The sequence below is a fragment of the Dromiciops gliroides genome, chromosome 3 (genome assembly GCF_019393635.1).
Source record: "Dromiciops gliroides isolate mDroGli1 chromosome 3, mDroGli1.pri, whole genome shotgun sequence".
Taxonomy (NCBI): domain Eukaryota; kingdom Metazoa; phylum Chordata; class Mammalia; order Microbiotheria; family Microbiotheriidae; genus Dromiciops; species Dromiciops gliroides.
This window is the reverse complement of record NC_057863.1, coordinates 570829911-570847370: the sequence shown is the minus strand read 5'-3', so window position 1 is coordinate 570847370 and position 17460 is coordinate 570829911.

Sequence of the window (17460 nt, the reverse complement as noted above, 5' to 3'; positions counted from 1 at the left end):
TAGCTACCAATAGGTGATGGCAATAGCTGAAGCTGATTAGGGATCAAACAAGGAAGGTATATCCTTGGACACAGGATGCCAGATTTGGAGTATGAGCTTCAGGTAGCTAGACACCTTGAGTTGTTGCTTAGAAAAGAGTGAAGTTTATCATATTAGCCAATCTGATAGGTATCAGGTGGTACCTCAGAGTTGTTTTAATTTGCATCTCTCTAATCAATAGTGATTTAGGGGGCAGCTAGGTGGCACAGTAGATAAAGCACTGGCTCTGGATTCAGGAGGACCTGAGTTCAAATATGGCCTCAGACACTTGACACTTACTAGCTGTGTGACCCTGGGCAAGTCATTTAACCCTCATTGCCCTGCAAAATAATAATAATAATAATAATAATAATAATAATAATAATAATAATAATAATAATAGTGATTTAGAGCACTTTTTCATATGGGAATAGATAGCTTTGATTTCTTCATCAGAAAACTGCCTGTTCATATCCTTTGGCCATTTCTCAATTGGGGAATGACTTGCATTCTCATAAATTTGATTCAGTTCTTGATATATTTTAGAAATGAGGCCTTTATCAGAAGTACTGGCTATAAAAATTGTTTCCCAGTTTTCTGTCTCCCTTCTAATTTTGGATGCATTGCTTCTGTTTGTACAGAAACTTTTTTTATCTAATGTAATCAAAATCATCCATTTTGCATTTCATGATATTCTCTATCTCTTGTTTAGACATAAACTGTTCTCTTTTCCAAAGATCTGAGAGGTAAACTATTCCTTCCTCTCCTAATTTACCTATGGTATCACCTTTTATGTCTAAATCATGTACCCATTTTGACCTTATTTTAGTATAAGGTGTAAGATGTTGGTCTATGTCTAGTTTCTGCCATACTCTCTTCCAGTTTTCCCAGCAAGGAAAATAATAAATGTTGGAGAAGCTGTGGGAAAATTGGAACACTAATGCATTGTTGGTGGAGCTTTGAATTGATCCAACCATTCTGGAGAACAGTTTGGAACTATGCCCAAAGGACTATAAAGCTTTGCATACCCTTTGACCCAGCAATATCACTATTAGGTCTTTTTTCCAAAGAAATCATAAAAAAGAGGAAAGGACCCACAAGTACAAAAATATTTCTAGCTGCTCTTTTTGTGGTGGCAAGGAATTGGAAATTGAGGGGTTACCCATCAATTAGGGAATGGCTGAACAAACTGTGGTATATGAATATAATGGAATACTACTGTGCTGTAAGAAATGATGAGCAGGAGGATTTCAGAGAAACCTGGAAGGACTTGCATGAATGGATGATGAGTGAGATGAGCAGAACCAGGAGAACATTATACACAGTAACAGCAACATTGTGTGTTGATCAACTGTGATAGACTTGATTCTTCTCAGCAATATAATGGTCCAAGATAGTTCCAAAGGACTCATGATGGAAAATGCTCTCCAAATCCAGAAAAAAAGAACTGTTGAATCTGGATGCAGATCGAACCATACTATTTTCTCTTGTTTTTGTTGTTGTTTTTCTTTTTTGAGGTTTTGCCTTTTTGCTCTGATTCTTCTCTCATAACATGACTAATGCAGAAATATGTTTAATGTGATTGTACATATATAAGCTATATCAGATTACTTGCTGTCTTGGGGAGGGGAAGGGAAGATAGGGAGGGAGAAAATTTTGAAACTAGAAATCTTATAAAAACAAATGTTGAAAACTCTAAATGTAACTGGAAAATAATAAAATATTTATATGGGGGAAAAAAGAAAAGAGTGAAGTTTAGAAATTAGTAATGAAAAAGGCAATGCTAATGTCTCTAAGGTCTCTTCCTGCTATATAAAGCCTGAGAGGGAGTGTGGCTTAGTTAATAGAGAGGACCAAGGTCAGGTCAGGAAATCCTCTGTTCAAATTGCCTCTGATACCAAGTCATTTAACTATTAGTACTCCAGACATCTCTTTTAAGGTTGAAAGTTGCTAAAGAGGTGCTGATCTACATTGGAAAGAGGAGCTTCTTCTTGAGAAATTCCTTAATAATGTGACCAATAACTCAACAATTAAATCATTGATTGGGTCCCAAAAAAGGACAGAACAGTATCCCTTAGGTCATTTCCAAGGAGATTTGGATACCCCAGAAAACATGGTGGTCAGAAAGAACTATGTCTCAGGAGAGGATTCTTCACAGTATTTCCACAATAATGATCAAATAAAACCTAAAGCCATGAAGATCAGGCTCAGGCCATCACCACCACCAGCAGCATTTATGTAACATTCTAAGGTTTGAGAAGCAGTTTATAAATTTTATCTCATCTTACATTCACAGCAACCTTGTGTATTGATGCTATTATCATCCCAGTTTTACAGAAGAGGAAACAGAGGTAGACAGAGGTTAAATGACTTGCCCAGAGTAGCACAGTCAGTATGTGTCTGAGGCCAGATTTGAATTGAGGTCTTCCTGACCTGAAAAAAAAAAAAAGCAATGGAGCCTTTTCATTATTTAAAGCTTTTGACATGAGATGGAATTTTAATCAACACAAAACTCAAAAAGTCAATCCACCTTGAGGATATGAAAAGAACATTTATGCAGAAAAGGCTTTCAAGTGTAAAAGGAGATCATTTTTATTTGTAACTTTAAAGATTGGGTTTCTACCAGGTTTGAGACTGAGAGGACTTGTAGTTAGGGAACAAGGGTCCAAATCTTGGTGTTTGAAGACATAGCAAGTCAGTGAGAAATACTGTGCTCTAATCAATGTCCAAGGTGAGCAAAATGACTTCAGAAAGAGAAAATCACCCTTTGAAGTTCGATCCCCTTCCCTTCCCAGTCTCTCTGCTTTATCCTCTCCATTAAAATACTTAGTTCCTGTTTCTTCATCTTGTAATCATACATACACAGATACACAAGGACCCCTTTTTAACATCCAAAAGTCTTGCTGAGTCCCATATAATAACAGTTATACTACGATTAGCAGAGATTGATTGAGAAAAAGCATGATGACAAAGAACTACCTGTGAATTCAGTAATCTTTTAAGTCAATTTGCACTTTATTAATCATAACATTTTGTAGCTATCAGAGATTGGAAGTCTTGTATACTTATGGATTCACAGATAACAGGCAATAACTTCTCTCCAGGGGTCTCAATCCCATTTATCAAGCAACTACCAGCTGAATCATTCCATAATTTTTCTTCCCTCCTAATTGAAAAAAGTTACTGGTGCATGGAGTTATAATCACTTTTTAAATTTATTAAATTAGGCAGTTGACCTACGCAGTGTCTAGAACCTTGTCTCCTTCTGGAAAGCCTATGGGAGGAATCAAACCTTGCAAAGCCACCTAAGATTTGTGGAGGGAAAAAAGTGCTTTGAGGCATCAAAAAAGGAATCTGCATTCCCTTTATCTACTCTTTTATCCTTCTATACTCCAGAAATCTAGAATCCTTTCAAAAATATACTGATTAGGGGAAGCTAGGTGGAGCAGTAGATAAAGCACCAGCCCTGGATTCAGGAGGACCTGAATTCAAATCCGGCCTCAGACACTTGACACTTACTGGCTGTATGACCCTGGGCAAGTCACTCACTTAACCCTCACTGACCCACAAAAAATAAAAAATATGTGTGTGTATACATATATACTGATTAATCTCCAAAAAATAAATAAAAGACTTACACAGGATGTTGAATTCATTTACAAAAAGTACAAAAATATACCATCTTTCAATCATTTTGCTAGAGGAACTGATTGATGTCAGAGAATATAGAAGCCATTAGCCTAATTTCCTGGGCATCTAGGTGGTATAGTAGATGGAACTCTGGGCCTGGAGTCAGGAAGATTCATCTTTGTGAGGTCAAAACTGGCCTCAGATATTTCCTAGTTGTGTGACTCTGTTTGCCTCAGTTTCTTCATCTGTAAGGTGAGCTGGAGAAGGAAATGGCAAACCACTTAAGTATCTTTGCCAAGAAAATCCCAAATGGGGTCACAATTGAATAACAATAACAAGAAGACTGACAAAGAACACCACTAGCCTAATTTCAACAAATATCATTGTAAATGTAGTGAAATGGATTGTTGAATGATTTAGTAATCAAAGACAATTATGTACTTTCTCCATTTTTAATCTACATATCTTTGGAAGGTAAATTTTTCAGCCGTCCCAGTCATCAAAATCAAGTACTGAAATAAAATGAATTCAGAATCAGATCTTTAAATAATTGTGTCAGCATTAAACCAAAGTATTTAAAAATAATGAAGCATATTCAATCACATCATTCTCATTTTACAATATTATTAGCTTTTGTACCATTAATAAATAAATAAAATTTTATACACACACACACATACTGATTATATTAACTCCTGGAGGGGAGTTTTCTCCTTATAAATAAGGGTGTTAAAGAGGATACCTAAGAGTCCTTCCAACTCTAAGTCTATGATTCTTGGTTACTTCAGATGTGAGATGAGGTTAATCATACCTTCATTACATAGTATTCAGAGCTATAAGGAAATTCTTTTATTAACTATGAAGTCCTAGGTTGTTGTTGTTTGTCCTTCATTCTCAAAGAAGGCCATGACAGATGTCATGACTTGCGCTGAATTGAATTTAATCGAGGAAGTCTTAGGTAATTCAATTCAGTAAGTACTTAAGTGCCAAGCAGTGCAGCTACAACGACAAAAAGGAAAGCCAGTGTGAGTTATTATCACAATGCAGACATATACCACCTCAGCAGTCATGTAATCCAACTTCTAACCAGAAACATGAATCCCCTTTAAGCATCCACAAGTAATCACAATATCACAATCTCAATACCTGCCACCATTTCTCTTGAAACAGGAAATTAGGAGTAAACACAAGTAGTTTGATTGAGAGAAGCAGCTCTAGATTGAATCTAAAACCAGGCTTCATTATCACTTATTTCTTTAGCTTTGGTCTGCAGAGAGAATGAGCTCTCTGATTCATAGAACAGCACAAGCCTTGACCCTAGAAGCAAACACAGACATAGATGAACACTTTCAAAATGAAGACACAAGCAGGGAAGCCCAGTCCATAGCACAACTGGTGTATGGCTGCACCCCTCCTTCCACTGTTTAAAGGCTAGACTGATCCAATAGTGAGTAACCCTACCAGCTGCCTCTCCTGAATAGTGTGAAATCTATTAGATTGTGAATTCCTCAAAGGCAGGGACTGTCTTTTGCCTTTCTTTGTATCTCCAGAGCCTGGCACATAGTAGGCACTTAATAAATGACTCACTGAGAGATCAGTCTCTATCCTCTTCTACTTCCCTCCCTCTGCTCACCCTCCCAAGTCAAAGCACAACTCTAGGGAATTTCTGGTATATGTGCAAAATATTTCCAGTGATGGGAATCTCATTACCTCCTGATAAAACCCATTCTATTTTCAGTCATCTTCAATAGTTAGGAAGATCTGCCTGCTATTGAGCGCAAATCTGCATCTCCATACCTTCTATCCCTTAACCTTACTTCTGACCTAGTTCACAGAGAACAGCTGTAATGCCTGCCATTAACCTTAACAGAATGGCTTCTCATTTGGAAGAATTTGCACAACTATTAGATAGGTCTTATGGGTGGGAGAGGTCCACCTGTCCTAATTTAAAAGCTGGGAGGTATCAAATCAATTGAGTGAAGCAACTTGCCTTCACTTCTTTGCTAATCCCTTAACTCTTGGCTTCCATCCTCTGGGGCTCTCCTTTGGCTGAAATTGCTTTGGCCTTCTGCTCTGATTTTGTCATTACCCCATGAATTCTGTTGCTGCAATGCCTTTTTGTCCCTCCCTGTGCTACACAGATATGTACTTTTGTTTTTGCCCCTTATGAACTCATATGTCTTGGCTAATTTGTTTCAGACAACCCACCTGTGCTTCTGCCCATGAACATCATCAACTGATCTAGGCTCCAGGGCTTGGTACACTAAAGGATCTCAGCTTGAATTTCCTGAGTCCTGCCTTAGGCAAGAACAGATGGGACAGAGATATATCTCTTGTACATGACAATGTTCTTAGTATGTAAACACTGCAACTATGTCACTCCCTGAGTCTTCTCTCCTCTGCCTTTATTCTTCACTTTCATATCTTCCCATTTAGTATTCCAACCTTAATTATGAACATGAATTAATTCTCCCAAGAGCCTTGTAAGCATTAATATCCTGATTAATTATTCTCATTCTACTTTATCCCTCAAGACTAAAGAGATGTGTGGATTTTTCATGATTTGCCCAAGTTCTCACACTAAAGTTATTTAGTAGCAAAAACAGCAGGAATCAGGACCAGAGTGGAAATAACATATGGAGGAAGATATCCAGAGGTCATAAATTTCCAATCTCATTCCAGTACAGAATTTCAGTGTTCCTGTCTTTTGCTTACAAATAGAACAAGCTGGGATCTAATTCAAATCCATGGACTCCCCCTTTGAAAATAAGTTGATTGCCTGTTATTGGGGCAGGGGTTTGTAAAATAAAAACGTATCACATTAAATACTATATTTATCATTAATCTAGTATTATTCACAAGAGTCCCAATTTACCTAGCCAGTAGCTCTAAAAAAGATTTATCAGACTTTCTATGCATAAGAAAATTCCAAATACAGTGAGTGTTCTTAGACCTATATTTATGTATTATATTGATAATCTAGCTTTTTGGCATGTTCCTTACAATGGTAGAAATATAAATATTTACTCTAGAAACCAGTAAATGTAACAATTTGCAATTAATTTCCACATCTAAAAAGTAAAGAATTAAATCCAGTTCAAAGAGCATTTGCTAAAGACCTACTTACTATGTTTCAAACCCTGGGATAGGAGTAAAGATGTAAATACAAAAACAAAGTGATTCCTGCCCTCAGTTACATAGTACTTGGAAGAGGCAAAATGTTCATAGGTAAATTAATCCAAAATATATACAAAGTAATTTCAGGGAAGAGAGAAAAGAACTTAAAACTAAGGAAATCAAAATAGCCTTGTATAGAAGGTTGTCTTCCCTCCTCTAAAGGGAAGGGACAAAATTTCTACCTACCTCTACCAAGAGGTAGAAGCAAGGAGAGACAGCATTCCTGGCAACAGATTGTACAAGGCACTGAAGCAGGAGATAGGGTGTCATTTATGGGAAACAGCCAGGAGACCAATTTGGGAATTGGACTAGATGATCTTATAATTATCTTGTATGTATATGAATATGTATATGTAGTAAGGAAGTTGATTTGGACAACCCACCACCACCAGTTGATAAAATCACAGAAGGAGCAGATATAAAAAAACAACAAGGTGTTAATGCCATAAAATGCAAGAAATTTCCTCTTCGTGACCCCTTTATGAGGTATAAAGAATTTCTTCCTGAACGGAATTAAAAAGGAAGCTTGACATTGGCTAGCATAAGAGTGAACACACCTCAGGTGGCCTTTAAAAAGCTAGCTTGCCAGTCCTGAAGAGAGTTGAGGGAAGAAGCAGCTTCAAGCAATGTGGCCCTTGGCAGACTAGATAACAACCATCTATGGAGGGGGAAATTGTCTCTTGAGAGGACATTGCTCTTTGCCTTTTCCCTTGTACATCTACCAGAGGGCAGCAGCAGAGAGGATTTCTCTTTCCTCCTCCCCCTTCCTTTCTCCATCTTCTGTGACACTTCACCTGTGAGATACTTGCCTATTAGGAGACACTGTTCATAGAGATAGTCAGTGGAGACAGTTCTGAGGAGTATGACCCCTTGCCACAGAGAAAAGAGCTAGCTCTGTATTCCAGATTGAATTAACTGTATCAATTAGAGTCAAACTACAGAGAAGAGCAGGCTCAGAGAGTCCAGTTCAGAAGGGAGAGTAGCATATGAGCATCAGGAGAAGACAGAGACTATTGGAGCTTTGCAACAACAGAGGCAAGAATTGTTTTGTCCACATGTCATCCCCATATGTATCAATGTACACTACATCTGTGCCCAGGTTTTGGGGGAAGTATGTTTGGTAGCTATTGTTCTTACTATGTCATGTTTTTACTTTACCCTGATTATATTTACTGACTATTAAAGATTAGAACACCAGTTGGAGCACAGGAACTATAGTTTTAAAAGTACATATCTATAGAATACCTTGCTAGGTGTGGTAAATAGAGCTCTGGACCTTAAATCTGGAAGACTAGAGTTTAAATCTAGCCTCAATGTGATCCTGGGTAAAATCATTTAACCTCTCCTCCTTAACTATAAAATGGAAATAATCATAGCACCTACCTCAAAGCGAGGATCAATGAGATAATATATGCAAAGCACTTTGCAAACTGTAAAGGGCTATTTATATGCTAGTTGTTGTTATTATTATTATTATTAAACATGAGATAGCAATCACTCCCTGAAGATTTGACCTACAGCCTCTAAGGGCAAAATGGTGAAACCTGGAGGGGCAATATGCTCATATGTATATATGCTCTATCTAGCTAGAATGTAAGCACCTTGAGGACAGGGATTGTTTTATTTTTGTCATTGTATACCCAGCACCTAACAGTGCCTGGTACTAGTAGGTACTTAATAAATACTTGGGTGATTTTGAAGACTCCTTTCAGCTATATATCCTAAAATCCTATGGCCTTGTGATTATATTTGCCTACCGTTAAAGATTTTACATAATGGCATACCTCAAATTTCATTTCCCTTTATTCCTAAAATAAAAAATTATATTTACATCAAGTCCTGTGCACCTGGCAAAAGTTTTATAAAACAGTGCCCCAAGGACTGGGTGCAGTAGTTCAAAAAAAAGGTGAGATGTGCAAATTTGGAAACATCTCCACTCCAAATGTTCACATGGACTATTTGTGCCTGGCCTGTGGTAGTCTTCCACGCTCATAATGGTCTGATCAGCCACAGTCAGACACACTGTACCTTGACCCCCAACATAGTGATGTCCTTTTGGTCCTCTTTGAGCACAAAGGACAACAACCAACCAATTATTGTCATTTTACAAATAAGAAAGCTGAGTCTCAAAGAGGTTAAGTAACTTACCCTCTGCCACACAGTAAGGGGTAAGGCTAGAACCTGAGCTTACATCATGCATCTTTAAATCCTTACATTATTTTACCCTAATGTGTTAATGGTTCATCATGTTTCAATGTGTTGTTACTTCTCGGAATCTTTTACCCTCTTGGGGTTTGGGGGAGGCACTATTCTATATTATCCTTCCAAACTCCTTCCTAATCTTGTCTTCTACTTCCCTTATAATTTCCTATTTCACCCTTCCCAAATAAACCTAAACATCAGAGATCCAGGAAATTCTATGCTTGTCCCTGTTCAGTTCTACTCTTTGTGGGTCAGTTTGTCTGAATTCACTGATCTACTACATTCATTAATCTGCTGTTAATACTGGTTCTTTTGGTGAGACTTGGTTCCAGGGGTGTAATGGAGCTTGTTCGAACAAACATTGAAAGACAGATTGTTAACTTTTCAAAGTGAGCATTTATACCTCAAAGTCAGAAAATACTACAAAGCAGAACTGGATTTACCATTTTGTTGATTGTCCAGACTTAAGAAGGTCATGATAATAATTCAAATTAAGCTTAAAAGTGAGAGGTGAATACACTTTTCCCAGGAAGCCAATTGTTAAGTATTACCAGCACACCCCTATTTGGTTCCCATGGGTATATAATAAATAAATAAATAAACAAACAGATAGATAGATAGATAGATAGATAGATAGATAGATAGATAGATAGATAAATGAATAAATAAGTAAATGAATGAATGAATGAATGAATGAATGAATGAATGAATAAAAGCACTGAACTTGGAGACACCTGAGTGCAAATTTCTGCTCCTATACCTAGTACCTCTGTTACTTTGGGCAAATCACTTTATCTCTTTAAGAATCACTTTTTTCATTCAATGAGAAATTAGGAGGTTAAACTATACAATTTCTAATGTTCCTTTCTGTTCTAAATCTATGATCCTATGATTCTGCAACCTGTTATTCTATGCTAGATGACCAAGTCTTTCTAGTAATCAGATTGGCTCAGTGGCCATCATTGATCCTGCAACCAATCTACATTGAAATAGGTTCTTCCAGTTACCAAGAATTCCATCTCATTCTGCTTAGATCTCCAACTGTATGCAATAGTAGAGCCTGTGACTTGAACTTAGATACACCTGGGTTCAGTTTCTACCTCCTGTTCTTCCTACTTGCATGACCATGCCAAATCACTTAACTTCCTCAGTTTTCTTTTCTGTAAAATTGGAATAATAGTACTTCCTTGTGGGTTGTGCTTTAACATGAAAGAACCTGTATGTTCTACAAAACTTTAAGCCTTATATAAATATCATGTATTGTTATCCCTTTTTTCCCCTCTTCATAACTTTTCCAGCTTTCAGCTCATTTGCAGTAAAGAAATTACTTACATGCTCTTAGCTCAGGGAATGACCATGTCTTTCCCAATTCAAATTCCTGCTTCACCTACTTTATCAGGTTTCCTTACTGATTCAGCTGCCTCCAAGGTGGCTTTAGAACACTATCATTATTGGGGCAGCTAGGTGGCACAGTGGATAAAGAACTGGCCCTGGATTCAGGAGGACCTGAGTTCAAATCCGGCCTCAGACACTTGACACTTACTAGCTGTGTGACCCTGGGCAAGTCACTTAACCCTCATTGCCCTGCCCAAAAAGAAAGAAAGAAGGAAAGAAAGAAGGAAAGAGAACATTACCATTATAATTCTACAATCTCAAAAAAAAAATTGATCTATACAGTAATAAAAACAGACACCATCTATCCAGAGCATGAATAAGATCTCATCCTCTCCTGCTATCAACAGGGTAGAGGCTGACCCTGGAGACACACATCAACCCAGTTACAGAATTTAGAAGTTCTCATCCACAGCTCATCCTTAAATTCCTCTCTGACCAAGCACCATGACCAAAATGTGCCCTGCAATTAAAAGAAGGACTGGCCATCTGAGGGATTCTTACCCTAAAGTCAGTCTGGAGTCCACAATACAAGCTCACCAGTAATGGTTTATCTTTCCAGCATGAGATATAAAATGTCAGCAAGATTCACAGGTTTTTAAAAAATTACAAACAAGGGAGGTTGGTTGACTTTTTACACCCACACAGCCCCATAAGTTTGGCTTGAGAGCCCCCAAAATTCCCCTAAGCACTTTTATCATTTCATATCACTCCACAGTTTAGTCAGCCAAAACCATATCCTTTTCCAGTTTTAGATAAATTGCCTCTTGACAAACTGCACAGAGACAAAATACCATCAAGTCCCCAAATGGCAGCAGTTGTAAAATCTCGACCCTGTTTTTCTACCAAGATGAGTAAGATTTTCCTATTTAGTTAAAAAAATTAAGCACATGTGCAGCATATGTATGTAATACATGTGTACCATCATTAACACATTTAACTGGTCTTTCTGGCAATAGATTTTCAGTATTTTTGTTCCTGTCTGTGCTTGAAGTACTTCATCTGAAAACTAGCATTTTTTTTTAAATTAAGTTTGCGAGCTCACACTGATTAAAAAGAAAAGTGGTCTTCTGTACTTTGTGATTCTATTGCATAATGTCAGTGTTGACCAGTGCTTTTAGAAGTATTATGGAAAATATGAGAATAATATTTAATATGAAATACTTTGCTATTTTCATCAAGCTTAGATTTTTTGTGGGGGGAGCAAATTCTTTATTGGTATAGAGAATCAAATTTCAGAAAACATTGTATATACTACTCATTCGTAATTTGCTTCAACTAAGTTGGGTGGCACAATGAATAGAGCATGAGACCTGTCAGAATCGATTCAGCCTCAGACACTTGACTGATTGTATGAACCTGGGCAAGTCACTAACCTACTGTCTGTTTCAGTTTCCTCATCTGTAAAATGGAGATAATAACAACTAGCTCTCAAGGTTGTTGTGAGGATAAAATAATATTTGTAAAACACTTTGCAAATCTTATGGTGCTATTTAAATATTAGCTATTATTGTTATTATTATAAATGCAAATCATTTTTCCTGTGCTGCAACAAGCCCTAAATCTGTTTTTAACTGTCAGTAACTGACTAATGTCATGGATTTAGAACTAGAAGGGACCATGGAGGCCTCTTATCTGATCCCCTCATTTTTTCCAAATGAGGAAACTGAGAGCCAGAGTCCATTAACAATGAACAAATTCATACATTTCACCTCCATCAACATTCCTGTACTTATTCAGGGTCATTATCAAGGAGAATTTAAAAAACAATTAGGTTTAGAAACAAGAGAGAAAGCACCAGTATAATATATCCCTTTTGCTAGGCTAAACCAGTACTATTTGGTTATGTTAAAAGCCCCTAATGAAGATAACAGTCAAAAGTTAAATAAACAAACCACCAGGTCAATAACAGATGCGTCAAATACAGAGACAATTAGCTAAACATTTTGCTATCAATGGGCATTTGTCCTGATATACATTTCTTGTTTGGCTGCTGCAAAGTGTTGGCTTTCAGGGCAGTCATTTAGCAACTTGAAAATAGTCCTCCTGGCTAGTTTGGAGATATCAAATGTCAAACATTTCACTTCTCATTTTTTGTTATGAAACACACTATTCCACCCATTGCCTAAGTGACACGGATAAATTACTGTATAAAATTAACATTACTCATGTTGCTGTTTTTGCTTCCCTGCCTTAGACGTGTATGTTGGTTTTGCTTTCAGTTTTTCTGGCTCCCCGTCTTGCTCAGAAAACAATAATAATTCACACAATCCCCTATGAAGCTAAGAGCTTTGAGACCTTTAGAGAATCTGAGACTAGTAGAAAATTAGAGCTGTAAGGAACCTGGATGGTAATCAAGTCCAGTCATCTCATTTTAAAGAAAAATGCACATAGTAAATGTCTAAGAAATACTTTGTTGTCATTCATTTGCCAAAGATAGCCTTAAAAATTAATCCTAGAGAGAGCATTTCTCAACCCCCCCCAAAAAAATATATGACAAGTTAAATAATGCTTCTTAGTTTGTCCTCATTTTCAAAAGTTTTATATGACCCCTTTTTCTCTATTTGTTCTTTTTTTTTTAATTGTTTTATTTTTAATTTATGGAATAAAACAAGCTCTTTGGAAATAGACCTAGTAGGGACATTGCTGGGTCAAAGGGTATATAAGCAGTTTGAGAACTCTTTGGGTATAATTTCATATTTCTTTCCCAAATGGTTGGATCAGTTTCCCCCCCACCCACACACCTTACCTATTATTATTATCATTATTAAACAGGGTGACCCAAAAAGTCTTAGTACAGTTTTCAACTTTTGATAACAAATGATGACCTAAGTTTTTTGAATTACCTTGTATTTGATTCTAATATTTCAGTGGATCTTATAAATGTGGTCACTCTCTCTACCACTGGTATAGGGCAGCACAGTGATTAGAGGGCCAGACCTGGAGTCAGGAAGATCTGAGCTCAAATCTGGTCTCAGACATTTACATGCTATATGACCCTGAGCAAGTCACTTAACCTCAGTTTCTTTATCTGTAAAATGGGGTTACTAATAGTACTTACCTCCCAGAGTTGTTGTAAGGATCAAATGATATAATAATTGTAAAGTGCTTTGCACAGTGCCTGACACATAAGTACTACAGAAATGTTAGCAAATATTAATATCATTGCAATTCATTCATATCTTCTTAGCCTCTAAACTTCTTGTCTGTGACTTCCCATAAATCTTTCATAGAGTACCTCCTCAAGATGCTAGAGGCCTTGCCCTGGTTCCTTTGATATTTCATAGTTCATGGATTCAGTCTGACCCCCATAACCATCACTGAAATCAACAACCCCTATGGAGAATGAACTCATCATCCTCACTGCCAAAAACACAAACCACTGACTCATTGCCACAAATTGGCAGGTAAACACTAAGAATAGCAGTGTTAGGGCAGCTAGGTGGCACAGTGGATAAAGCACTGGCCCTGGATTCAGGAGGACCTGAGTTCAAATTTGGCCTCAGACACTTGACACTTAGTAGCTGTGTGACCCTAGGCAAGTCACTTATCCCTCATTGCCCCACAAAAAAAAAAGAAAGAATAGCAGTGTCTCTGAGACCACTGACCCTGCTTCTGACCCAGCCCCCACAGCCACAATCCAGGGATGGACTCTTTGGAGAAGAGACCAACCAACAACAGACCAACTACTATCTACAGAGAAGGCAAACTCGCCTACCTGAAGTAGCAAAGACCCCTAAGGAAAATGCAGGAGGCATTGGTCAACAAACCACATTCTTGACCACAACCTTCCCTCAGAACCCAACAAAAATACTGCAGCACCTTGAGCCTAAAGAGACCATCCCATACCACTGGCCCTGCTCCCAGACTAAGACCCCAACATCATCACCAGGGAAGCAATCCTGTTGCTTCTAGTTACTGAAGCCTTCACCTCCTCAGTAGCCACTGCCACTGAAGACCTAGAAAAGAGATAAAAGAAAGTCACCATCTAAGTCCTTGGCATTGCTGAATTGTTGGACTTCAGAAACAGATGTGGTTTTATCAGTGGAAACAACTTCGAAGATGATGAAGCACCTTCTGTTTAGCTGTGACGCTCACCAGACTTGCTGGAGCACACTCCTATATGTGTTTTCTGCCTACTGTTAAAATGTGACTTCCTTGATAGCAGGGACTATCTTCTTATACACACACACACACACACACATATACGCATATTATATATATATGTGTGTGTGTGTGTGTTGTGCATATGTACATGTATGTATATGTAAATGTAGATAAGTTGTATTGTGTGATTATAACATATACATGTGTGTTGTGTGTTGTAAATGTATGTGTGTTGTATGCATATATACACGTGTGGTCATTTATCATACATGTGATATGATATCTGTATATCCTATATAATCTCCCCAGAACATATCACAATGCTTCGCATATAGCAAGTGCCTAAAAACTGCTTTTTTCCATCCATTCATCCCCATACAACATGTGGGCTCCACATCTACCATCCCTTGTTCTGACAACATTACTGGCCCATCTCCTTTTCTGGTCACATATGTCCTGGATTATTTCTGTTGCACAACTACTTGCTCACAAATCATCATTGGTAATATACTATACCCTACTTTCATCAACTACATACCAGGGTTGGATGGAGCCAGCTTGAATCTATGAGTACCCATTGTTAAATTTTCCAGTGTGAGTATTTATACCTTGGAAATCACAAATTCTACAAATCGGAGTTTGAGTTAGTGTTTTGTTGGTAGTCTGAACTCTAGACTTAAGAAAGTGTGAATAATACAAATCAAACTTAAAAGTGCATCTCTCCTACATTTTATTTTTGGAGAGGCAGTTGTTAAACGTTTACCAATATACCACTGACTACGTGCCTCTTGTATATAAAACATCTGTGCGAAACATATGTACTGTACTTAGGGATCGATTCAATAATTCAATTAATTCGCCCAATTGCATGCCATAATTTGAGCAACATGCCCTCTTCACCCACTTGATTTTTCCTGTGTGAAAATCATTCCTGTACAGGGATCTTTGAATATAATGTTTTGTAATAACATCTATCAAAAATTCATATGCTTTTCTAGTTAATGAGCATTTATTTTCACTCTCTCCCTACACCCTTCTGGGAAAGATAAGACAAGAATTCACCTATCAAAGCACAGTGCAGAGTCCAAGTTTCGGGCTGAAGAGAAATGAGAATAATTAAAATTAATAATAATGAAAATTGATGACAATAATAATAAGATTACAGATTTATATAATGCTTCAATGTCCATGAATTGCTTTCCTCATAATAACCTTGTGAAGCAGATAGTGAAAATGCTGAGGAAACAAGCCCAGAGATAGTAAGTGACTTTCCAAGTGTTGTGGAACCTGATCCTGAGAGGCCCTGCATAAAGTTTACAATGAATGACACTTTGAGATCACAGCTTCATTTCCAGGCACTGTGGAACCAGCTTAAAATATGAACTCTGAAGGTCCTCTTTTCTGTAGAATTGTCATGGTCTTCCATCAACCTGAGGCTACTGCATGTTGTCCTGAAAAGGAAGTAGCCTGCTTCACATTATGCTCACTGGCCATTATCTATTATAGCATTACATGTGTTATCCAAGTGTCTAGACTAAATGCATGAGTCAATAACCTCCACATATCTCTTTCTTGCAACTCCCTAGCTCATATGGTTTATTTAATCCTCCATTTACTCACCCATGTTTAAACATCCTAGCTTGACCCACCTTATGCTGCAGCTGTGATATCAGGAGTCCTAAGGAAATTATTTGGAGCCCCTAAAATTATACACATATTCCCACACAAGCACTAAGAGGCTTGTGATCATATTGTTAAAGGTTCAATATAAACATATGCTCAATCTTTGTTGCTAAGTCACCACTTTTCTACAAATGAGCTAGATGGTAAAGGAATCCTAAAAACAAGAAATAAGGATAAAAATAGCTGACATTTGTATGGGGCTGTTACGAAGCAAAAAGACTGAAGATAAGACTTCAAGCTATAAAATACAGGCATGCAGAGAGCCTAGCCAGTTGGTGATGCAGTGGATAAAGCACAAGGCCTGAAGTCAGGAAGACCTGAATTCAAATCTGGTCTCAGATATTAGCTGTATGATCCTGGGAAAGTCTCACTTAATCTCTGTTTACCTCAATTTCTTCATCTGTAAAATGAGTGGAATAATACCACCTACCTCTTAGGATTGTTATGGGACTCAAAGAAGACAAAATTTGTAATGTGCTCAGCACAGTTCTTAGTATATATTTATTAGGTGCCACACAAATGCTAGCCAGCATGCTCAGTCTCTCCTGTTTGTCCCTCACCATTTGGTAGCACATGTTCTCTAAAAGAACAGCAGCCTAGTAATTTTGCCAACATACCATAGAAATGAAAGATAGGGGGGCAGCTAGGTGGCGCAGTGGATAGAGCACCGGCCCTGGATTCAGGATGACCTGAGTTCAAATCCGGCCTCAGACACTTAACACTTACTAGCTGTGTGACCCTGGGCAAGTCACTTAACCCTGATTGCCTCACTAAAAAAAAAAAAAGAAAAAAGAAATGAAAGATAGCCCACAAACAAAATGTATCTGTCCTAGCAATATTAACTGAAGGATTTTTTTAACAGCCAGCTGAGGCCTTCGATAAAGGACCAAAGGTACAGACACTGGGGATTTTTCCTCCAGGAACTTCTGAGAAGTATAAGTCATGCTTTGGGTATATATATTGATTCTCATGCCAACCATCTGTGTCATGGAACTTTGGTGCCCACCGAATAGTTTTGAGATAGAACAGCACAAAAAAAATGGCTTCTAAACTTCCCCTCTATAATCTATGTAGCAGCAGTGAGGTGAGGTTGCAAACAGAAATGTTCAGCCACTCCTATTTGCCCCCTCCACCCTACTACTGACTCATTCCCCGAATGGATATCTGGATATAAAAATTCTCTCCTCACTCAGGGAAACTGTAACAAAAGAAATCTCTAATTGTCTTTCTAGCTCTGAGGCCCTAGCCAGA